Below are 11,701 nucleotides of genomic sequence, written 5' to 3'. Positions count from 1 at the left end.
TCCACTTTGAATGGAAAAATATCTGGAGAAAGTGATTTTTTTTATCTGTTATCTGGCCCAGTGGGAATGGGCCTTAAGTCAGTCATTTCACAATAAAGTCTGACTATGCAGAGATCAAAGAAGAAATGTATAAGATTAGAATGATCCATACAGTCCTCTGATACCGGTCAAAGACTGTTGAAATGAATGAAATGAAAACAGTATTGGATGCCACAGCCCACAGGTTAATTAGCAGGATGGAGGAATTTGTTATAAAGCTCTCTCTCTATCAAACTCCCCCCCCCCCCCCCCACCCACACACACACACACACACACACACACACACACACACACACACACACACACACACACACACACACACACACACACACACACACACACACACCAGACATCATACATACAGAATGTTGTTCATATATCTGTGAACCACCAGATGGCATTAGTTTACAGAAAAATTCTAACCTTATTCTCAGTAAAACAAAAACAAGTAAAAATCTCTGCGAGTTTCTTTCTGGCGACTTTACCGGTTACCTATATGGGCATTCCCACATGAAGTCCTGTTAGATATGGGCTTAATATTGATGTGCCGTTTCTCATACTAAACTGCGACCCTCGGTCGCAATAATTATAATCTGTATAATATTGTGATGTGCTTAATCTTGTAAAATCAATTATCAAGGCCATGATGACATACGTACAGTAGGCTACTGTAGCCTATATCATGGCTACAGGTGCGAGAGGACCATAGCTACCAGTCAGGTTGCCTGCCTCAGAATCAGAATGAACTGTCACTCACTGCTATTTCTGTTGAAACAATAAAATTGTCTCTCACAGATACAAACCCCAAAACCATAATAACCCTTATTAGAGGCATACAACAAAATAATGCAGAAGACTACTTAGTCAACACATATCACTGATGTGTTTTCTAAAAAAAAAAAAAAATCATACTGAATGTTTATACATACAGGCCAAACTCTTCAAAGCCATGGTGTAACATTTTAAAACATGAAACAAATTAATTCATATTCTCCTCAAGCTCATTGTGTCTTGTGACTAGCTCCCTCGGTTGGTTGTCAGTTGTTTTTCAAACACTGACACTGGTTTTACAAGTGAATGCTGCTACATAACACACTATGAAATTCTCATCCTCTCCCTTGCCATGTGCTCCATCAGGGTTGGAAAATGCACAAAACGCACACACGCACACTTTGTTTATATAAATAAGGTAACACTTGACAACATACTCATTCTACAGTATCTGTTATGAGTTTAATCTATTTCCTGTTGGCAGGGTTTGCGGATATCAATAGCCGTTAGCAATACAATTCCACTGATGAGGTCTAGAATGACTAAACGGGCATATGCCTACTGTAGGCCCACACTGCAACACTGTAGTAGTCCGACAAAATAGCTAGGGTTTACTTTGGTTCCATTTGTACACTCGCTGAGTTGCAGAGCTGTAAGTAAGGGTCCATTTTGGCTCCACCACAGGTAGCCTACAGAGTACAGACTCGTTGAAAAGAATACCAGTAGGGTCGCGAATTCCACCGAAATTGGTGAGCCTTCCTCGGCGACTCTTCCACGTTTTCCTGCGACCTTCATTCCGGCGACTTTACCGGTTACCATTGAAAAGGCCTAAAATGATGTACATGTCTTGTGTATGTGGTCCAGGAAGTTTGGAGGCAGTGCACTTGGCAGAGGAGAAGCCTCTCCCCCACATCCAGTGTGTTGCTCCTTAGTTCTCACACTGACAGGAGCGCAAGGAAGTAACTCAATCTTCTATAATTGACCGTGGACGTTATAAGACGTTTGCCTTTCGACGGCGTTTGAAGGGCCAAGTATCTAGTTTATTTTCAGTAGTGCTAGAAGAAGCTGCAGCAGATGGATGACCCTGGACCCTCGGCTGGCAAGAAGCCCCCAAGAATGCCAACATGTTCCCGATGCAGGAACCACGGCGTCGTGTCACTGTTGAAGGGACACAAATGTTGCAGGTGGAGAGACTGCCAGTGTCTCAAATGCAACCTGCTTTCAGAGGCAGCAAAGGTAAATGTATATATATTTTGACTACCCTAGTTTTGGATTGAAACATACTTCAGCGAAATCTGGTGGTTTTGTGATCCAGCCTATGTATGCTTAATGCTTGGTTAATCATAATGCAATGTAGCATTGACCTGTTTTTATATTAAAATGTGTGTTGCTAGAGAAAGGATGCTGAACTGATCTCTCTCTCTCTCTCTCTCTCTCTCTCTCTCTCTCTCTCTCTCTCTCTCGTTGTTTTGTAATCTTTTGGCACCTTTGACCTCCAGATTTTCCCAATCTAGTATAATAATCAAGTTTACCTTGCTTTACCTTAAATGAATTTGCCTTATATTAGGGGTCTTCAACATTTTCTGGCCAAGGACCCCTTAGTTGGGAGAGAGATGAAGCAGGAACCCCCACAACCTTTTCATAGATTCCATATTTAACCACTTCAACTGTCAATACTTAATAAACTTGACCTTTCACTCTGTACTTAGTCTGTTCATTTTCTCCTCTAAACCAAAGCTCTTTGCCGAAAATAGCTATTTTTGGCTAGAATTCACAGAATATGGACGCTAGAGTTCAAGTGGTTAATATAAATTAGGAGAAAAAAAAGACTTTCTATCACTCAAAGATTTGGAGGACCCCTGTTGAAGACCCATGCCTTAGTGCCTTTGATAATTGCTTATATGCTATTCTGCATTTAACATTACTCGTATTTTTGGCATCTAATTATATTGAGTATTATTCATTCGTGATTTCCCGTCCTCCATGACATGTAAAACACTCAGTGGTGGAAAAAGTACTCACATTTTGTACTTTAAGTTCAGCCTACTGTATATCTGCTGTCTTGCTATAACATAGGGTAAAGTGGTTTAGGTTTAGAATGTTTTATATTATAATTATCTGCAAAGTAACTATTAACTAAAGTTTCAAATCATTGTAGTGGAGTAAAAGTACAATATTTGGATCCGAGATGTAGTGGAGTAGACGTAAAAGTATTGGAAATTGGAAATACTCAAGGAAAGTAAAAATGCCTCAAAAGTGTCCTTAAGTAAATGTACTTAGTTACTTTTTACACCACTGAAAACACTCCTAAAAAGGTCTGTTCACCTCTACTCGCTTCTTTATGTCCAACACTCATGTGACAAAAGACTGTTCTCCATGCTGGCTCCTAAGCCTGAAACTTCAACATTTCACATCACACATTGCTTTTATCTTCTTGTGACCAACTGTATCTCGGATAGTATACAACTAAGGTTGTGTATAATGTGCTTTATAAATATAAAGTATGATTTATTGATTGAGTTATTGATTAATTGATTGATTGATCCAAAGTGCTTTATGTGCATTACATTCATCCATTAATGTTGTGTTATCCAGCCTAAATGTTTTACTTTACCTCGGTGCTATTTGCATTTTTGTCGGCTAATAAAGTATTCAATCAATCAATACGTCACTTTGGATAAATGGCAAAATTATACATTCCTAAATAAGTCCATTCATCATGCCAGGTTGCTTCGCGCCAACAGCAGGCTCAGGAGATGGGCTTGTTTAACCCTGTGGCTCTGACTGGCCCCGAAGTGGTGGTCAAGAATGATGGCACACGCTGCCAGCTGTCTGGGGTGGGACACTACTCAACAACTCCCAGCACCACCAGCTCTTCTACCTTTGGCTCAGGTGAGCACGCACACACTGACACACTCACCCACTCACCCACTCACTCACTCACTCACTCACTCAAGTTGCAAACTGAAAATAGGGTGTGGCTTCACAACACTGAGTTGGACATCTGAATGATACAAAGAAACAGGAAAATAGTTAGTCAGGCAGGCAGTCAGTCACTTGTCGATGACGTGGCATTATCTAATCTGCCACACCGCTGCCAGCCTGCATGAAACACTGTTTAGACAAGTTGTTTTTTACAGAGTAATATTTTTTGAAACAGAACAAGGGAATTCACATATAATAACAAGGACAGGATAAAAATGGCAGTCTCTGTCCAAAGGCCTCCGTTACCTCAGTTGTCTGAGAACTATGTGGCCTTGGTGATGTGGAAAGCACCGCAGCTGATGAGTAACAATGTTCATTTGAACAGCAGGTTTTTGCTACAATGTATGACGTAGCAAGGTTGGTGCTGCATATGAGGCTGGGTAAATATTCAGATTTTACTGTGAGTTGACAGCCATACCATCAATAGAAAGTAAGTCGAACCCAACTGTATAAAAAAGTGCTGTACTGTCAGTTAAAATGAAGTAAAGGGGGAGCTTCCAGGGGTCCCCATCAAAATGAAGAACAATATTTCTGGCTAATTGGAGATCTAAACCAGTTTTTCTCAAACTTTCAAATGTCAAGGTCTTCCCCTTAACTCTGACAAACGCTGTCAGAATTACAGACTTGTATGGGTCAATTTAGACCCCCCTAAAAGGAACCCACAGAGTCCCTGGAATCCACTTTGAGAACCACTGATCTAAACCACATTGTCTCTTATAGGAGTCAAATTCAAAGAACAGTCTGAGATTCACGTTAAGGGTTTTTATTTTATGTAGGTACGTACATACGTACATACATACGTACATACATACATGCCCAGCCGATCACAGTCCTTGGATGCTCTGCTTGTGCAAATACCTAAGAATAGCTTATCTACCAGTAAGACGCCCCAAAGGCGGTGAAACAACAGAGACTGACACAATATATCCATATATGGGTATTCCCAGATATGGGCTTAATGTTGATTACATCAGGGATCTCCATATATGGGCATAAAAGGGACAAGGACAGAATTAATTTGCAAGTGTGGTTGCCGTGACACACTTGCAAATTAATTCTGTCTTGGAATTATATGGAGCGTGACATGAGGCATGATTGACTGAGTGACTGACAGACGCACATGAGCTGCAGGTTTTCATAGTAAATGCGACCTACAGTCACAACAAGCTAATCTCATGAATAACTCACCACTTATAAATCAGCAGTGTCCAAAGTGCTGCCCGCGGGTCACATGTAGTTGGCCCCTGGGTGTCTTAATATATTCTAATGTGGCCCTCTTTGAAAAATGTTTGGACACCCTGGCCCTGACATAAATTAAATAGATGTTCTATAGTACTTTTAACTAAACACAATGTTGGGTTTATCAAAAGACAATAAAAATAATTACTCTACAGCACGGTTCCCAAACACTGGGTTGGGACCCATTTGTGGGTCATGGGTCACGGCTTAAGTAAAAATGTAATTTTCTTTTTCTACATTAAAAAGAAAGGGCTGCCAATGGTTGGTGTCGCAACCCGATTCAACATATTAAAAAGGATAATCTAGAGTTGCAATTTGAAGCTACTGTAGCCTATATCGCATGATGTTGAGCGAACAAGATCAGCACAAATGAAACAAATACAAAATAATATAAAAACAAAACAGATTGTTACAAGATGTATTTGATCCAATCAGAAAACACTTTTGCTCTCTGCTGATCTTACCTGCTCTCTCATCCTAGATCATTATCCACTCCTAACAGGGTGTAAAGTGGAGGTCTCTTACGAGCAGCAGGAGAGGAGCCCCAGTATGGTCCAGGTTGAACCAGAACCTCTACAGATTAATGAGGAACAGCAGGACCAACTTAAAAGACCAGAGGATGCTATTGGGACAACATTGACACTAGTAGCGGTGAAAGGTAAAGACGATGATGAAAATATAGACACAAAGCCTCTAGCCAGCACATCTACTGAACACATGAAGAAGCAAGCTGGTTCAGAGGACTGTGGAACATCACAACCAACTAGTGATGTCCAGCCCCTCTCTGACATCACTGAAGACATTGATGATTGGGACAGGGAGGAGACCAGCGAAGGTAGATCAAATGACGCACTGAACTCACACAAGACACAAAATGTCAACGTCTGTGGTCAAAAGGATGATCTGGAAAAGGACATGGGGACACATGCAGGAGAAAAAACATTTACTTTTACAGTTGGTGAAAGGAAAATCAGCCACAATGATGCTCGGAAGACACACACGAGGCCTCATACTGGGGCAAAACCCTTTGTGTGTACAGTCTGTGAATTAAGATTCATTCATAAAGGACATCTAAACACACACATGAGAACACATACAGGGGAAAAACCCTTTGCTTGTAAAGTTTGTGAAAAAAGATTCAGTCAGAATGGAAGTCTGAAGAAACACACAAAGACTCATACAGGGGAAACACCCTTTGCGTGTACAGTCTGTGAATTAAGATTCAGTCGAAAAGACTATCTGAAGACACACATGAGAACACATTCAGGGGAAAAACCCTTTGCGTGTACAGTCTGTGAATTGAGATTCAGTCAAAATGGAAGTCTGAAGACACACATGAGGACTCATACAGGGGAAAAGCCCTTTGCGTGTACAGTCTGTGAATTAAGATTCAGTCTAAATGGAATTCTGAAGAGACACATGAGGGTTCATACAGGAGAAAAACCCTTTGCGTGTACAGTCTGTGAATTAAGCTTCAGCGAAAAAGAACGGCTAAAGACACACATGAGGTCTCATACAGGGGAAACCCCCTTTGTTTGTAGAGTTTGTGGACAAAGATTCAGGAAAAATCAAATTCTGAAGACGCACATGAAGTATCATGGGGAAAAACCCTTTGCTTGTAAAGTGTGTGAACAAAAATTCAGCAGAAAGTCATGTCTGAAGAAGCACATCATGAGCACTCATACATTTGCGTGTGCAGTATGTGAACAAAGATTCAGTCAAAATGGATGTCTGGAGAAGCACATGAGGACTCATACAGCTAGGGAAAACACATTTGCGTGTACAGTATGTGAAAGCAACTTCAGCCAAAATGCTGCTCTGAAGACACACATGAAGACTCACACAGCGGATATACCCTTTGCGTGTACATTTTGTGAACAATCATTCGGTCAATATAAAGATCTGAAGTCACACATGAGGAGTCATTCATGGGTATAGAATAAATGAATGAATAAAGAACCCATCTGGGTTTGATATGTGCCAGGAGAATATTGCAGCCCGAATGTTAACCACTTTCGACCTGGCGCTAATTTAAAAAAATAATATTGTGGAAATGGCAGATTTCAGACTTGGAAATCGCCTATTTATGAAAATTTGTCAAATAGCACATAAATATCAGAAAGATATGCGTAATCCTAAAGTTATTTCTAAGCTTATTCTCAGTAAAACAAACAAGAATAAAAATCTCTGCGACTTTGCCGGTTACCACCATCACCCCACTGTGATTAAAGATAGGCCTAAATGTTTTAGGTTTTAGGCTTAATGTGAAAACCTGCATAATTCACCTACTCGAGTCATAATAGGCATAAATCAGGGTAGGGCAATCATTTCAGGTCTGTGATCTAGCCTACTACTTTTCCAAGGCTGGAAAGATACACTATCATCACCACCAGTCAAGTGGACAGTGAAAATATCGCTAGCACTTAGTTTCAGGTCAGATTGTCAGAATGCACAGAATAGGTCAGTCATTTCACAATAAAGTCTGACTATGCAGAGATCAAAGCAGAAATATATCAGAACACACACACACACACACACACACACACACACACACACACACACACACACACACACACACACACACACACACACACACACACACACACACACACACACACACACACACACACACACACCAGACATCATAGCATAGCAGAATGTTGTTCATATATCTTATTGCAGATCTGAACCACAAGATGGCATTATCTTACAGCAAACAGTTATGCCATAATTTTATAGGCAAAAATATACGAACATGATACTGACCATAATACTGCCATATTGGCCATGATACTGACCATGATACTAACATGATACTAACCATAATACTGACGTGATACTGACCATGATACACTAACATGATACTAACCATAATACTGACGTGATACTGACCATGATACTAACATGATTCTAACCATAATACTGACCATGATACGGACCATGATACTAACATGATACTAACCATAATACTGACGTGATACTGACCATGATACTGACATGATACTGACCATAATACTGACATGATATTGGCCATGATACTGACCATGATACTAACATGATACTGACCATGATACCAACATGATACTGACCATGATACTAACACACCCTGACTATGATACGGACCATGATAGATACTGACATGATACTGGACATGATACTGACCCTGATACCAACATTACACTGACCATAATACTGACCATGATACTGACACATTATGTAATTTAGATAGCATTGTTTTATATCTACATTTGTTTTTCATAATATTTGTTTTCACTGGGTGTGTGGTGTACTCTACGTTTTGTATGCATTCAATGTATTCGTGTTTGTTTTGATGTATTACCTTGTATTGAGGCCAACATGTCTGAAGAATGAAAAATTCCTTGCTTATTGTAAATTGCTCTGGATTAAGAGTGTCTGCCAAATGCCTAAATTGTAAAATTGTAGTTGTAAATTGAAGTGATACTGACCAGATATTAATGATGTCAGCCAGCGATATCATGGTCAAAAAGGTTGAGAAACACTGATGGTTTATTAAATCAGATTAACCCCATTTAGAACGGGTACACATTATAGTGTATTATTATTTTATGCTTTAACTATTGAAAAACAGCAGATATAGAAGCTCACAGCGCGGCACCGAGTGCCGCGCTGCGAGCTTGTAGAACTGCTATTTTTGAAAAATCGTGAAAATTAGAATTTTGACCCGATTCTATAAGTGTCTTTTGAATCCTTCTAAGGTTTTTTGAAAACCAATGTTTCTATGTCAGCAATCTGGCCAGCCATCGTCAAAGAAAAGGTCCTTTTCACTGGAGCTCAGTTAGTCTGTTCTTGAGAGACTACTGTGTCAGTGGTTCTCAAACATTTTCATGTGAAGGACCCCCAAAATTATATGTATTTGGCCACGGACCCCCATCTCAAAATATTTCGTTCCAGGGACCACCCAGAAGCAAAATTTGAGTTACAAACGCTTTGAAAAGACATATATTCAAAGATTTGCACACATTTTCACGGCTTTTTCAAAAATAGCAGATCTACAAGCTCGCAGCGCGGGACTCGGTGCTGCGCTGTGAGCTTGTATATCTGCTATTTTTCACTGGTTAAAGCATTCAATAATTCTAGGCCTAAATGGGTTAATGACAAAACCACATTGGCCCCGATGTTGAGCTAATGAATCCAGAGTAGTTCTGTGGCCTCCTGTCTCCAGCTTGGGGGACCACAGCAGAAATACGTCTATGTCCATTCTGTATTTGTCTTTATCCTTGATCATCTTTTTAACCATCTTTGTATATTGGTTACAAGCAATTAAATAAATGAAAACAAAATATCAACATTTATTATTTATTGTTACAGCTCATACAAGTAGCATCTACAAAAAATAAAATGCATTAGCCTATTCAGGCACACAACAATATACAGTAGCAACAATTACAAAATAAATCATTAAGAATAACAAGAAGTAGTAAGAAATAGCTAAGTACATTAAACATAGCACACATTCTATTTTGAAATCTGTGTTCAGCTACATTTTTATCACATTGTGTGGAGCCCCAGTTTTCTGTCTACTGCAGAGGCATTGACAGAGTTTGGCCATTGCAGGCTTTAGAGGCAGCCTTGTCACACGCCAAGTTGGTGGCTGCCACTAAATAGATACTGAACCATGGTCCACTTGGTTTCATTTGTACACTCTCAGAGTTATGGGGGTTGTTATAGACCTGTAATGGCCTGTACACTTTTAGGCTCTATATGGCAGTGGTTCTCAACCTTTTCACGTAGAGAACCCCCAAAATAATCATATTTGAATTGAGGACAAGCACTTGGAAATGGAGGAGTTGAGGCATTATATTTTGTTTGACTTAGTTCAACATCCACATTCAGTACACGTACATATTGTGAAAACAGCAGATCTACAAGCTCACAATGCCTCACTTTTTGAGGCGTTGGGAGCTTGTAGATCATTTAATTCAAATTCTTTGCCTCTTTCTTATATTAGCCTATTTGACAATTTGGCCAATGTTTGACCAGTTTTATAGTATAAATACAGGCTTACAGCCTATCTTTTTAGGTATTAAAAAGGTCTTAAAGTCCTTAAATTGTCACTGCTATAAGGAGCTGAAAAAAGTATATTACCCAATTTGTTCTATACCCTAAAAAGGTCCTTGATGGAACAATTTAACATGATTCTTTATACAGACCCCAGATGGTAGGCTATTTATATAGGCCCTATCCACATCATTTAACCACTTGAACCCAGTATCCCTATTTGGGGGAGATATTACAAGATCTACAAGCTCACAATGCCTCACATTGCAACACGTTATGAGCTTGTAGATTGGCTATTTTCAGTGAGAAGATTTAGTGTGGAGGGGACCAAGTACAGAGCCAAACCCAGTCAAGTTGACTAAGTATAGAGGGTTTAAGTGGTTTAAGTTCTTTAAACCGATTACATAATAAAAACATGTTGTAAGCTGACACTGATTGATCAGCTGGTTGGTTACAGCAGCGTATCCTGCAACAGTGGCGCACTCTGGTGGCTAAAGATCAGAAGTGAACGGCCACCTGACATCAGTTTGCTGTTGTTGCATTGCATGTGGGAGGCAGCATACCCATCCATATCAATGAGATGCACTCAGACCCTGTCCTGCACCTGCAGCCTTGAAATCTTGGCTTGTGGTGTGTGTGTGTGTGTGTGTGTGTGTGTGTGTGTGTGTGTGTGTGTGTGTGTGTGTGTGTGTGTGTGTGTGTGTGTGTGTGTGTGTGTGTCTGAGAGAGAGACAAAGAGAGAGAGAGAGAGAGACAGAGAGAGACAGAGAGAGACTTATCTAGTAGCCATATCCATTCTCCTGTTATGAGTGGTGAGAGCAGCTGTGTGGCATTGCCCTCCCACGCGACGCCAACACACCCTGACATGGGGGGGGGGGGGGGGGGGGGGGGGGGGGGGGGCAGAGGTGGGGGGGGTCACCCTGTCCTTGAACGCACTGGATGCAATGAAGGACAGAGCTGCCAGATAAAAGGGAACTTTACTTGAGACTGTGTGCTTGCTTGCGTGTGTGCATGTGTGCGCGTGCACGCGTGTGTCCACTCTCAAGCTGTCAAAAGCAGGGATTTTATACAGATAGATAGAAAAATATACACTGCCAAATTCAGAACAAATAATTATCCTTAAATGTTTTACTTTTAAGCTATTTACATTTCATTCATAGATGTTAGACATAAAGGCTGGATTTGTGTGTGGGTGTGTGTAGTTTTGTATGTGGTATTTCACCCGGTACCATCAGTGTCTCTACAATAACATCACACTTTCATAATGTCTGTATAATTATTTGCCTGAGCATGGAACATACATGTGCATACAGCATGGCGATGACCCCAGGTCAGTAATTTTTCTCACTGGTGGGGATATGTTTAAATAATTCTCCTTTTTTTCATTTTTTTTCTTTTACAAACCAAACCTTGCATGGATTTAGCCTGGCGGTGCCCAAGGTGGAGGGACCTTAGTTATTTTATACTTTAGCTATTGAAAAATAGCAGATATACAAGCTCTGCAAGCTTGTAGATCTGCTATTTGTAGTTCAAGAAACGAAATGTTCACGATTTTTCAAAAATAGCAGATCTACAAGCTCGCAGCACAGCATTTGGTGCCGTGCTGTGAGCTTGTATATCTGCTATT

Source organism: Nannobrachium achirus (genome assembly GCF_963921795.1).
Source record: "Nannobrachium achirus genome assembly, chromosome: 18".
NCBI lineage: Eukaryota > Metazoa > Chordata > Actinopteri > Myctophiformes > Myctophidae > Nannobrachium > Nannobrachium achirus.
The sequence above is the reverse complement of the archived record's forward strand: the minus strand, read 5'-3'. Positions refer to the sequence as shown.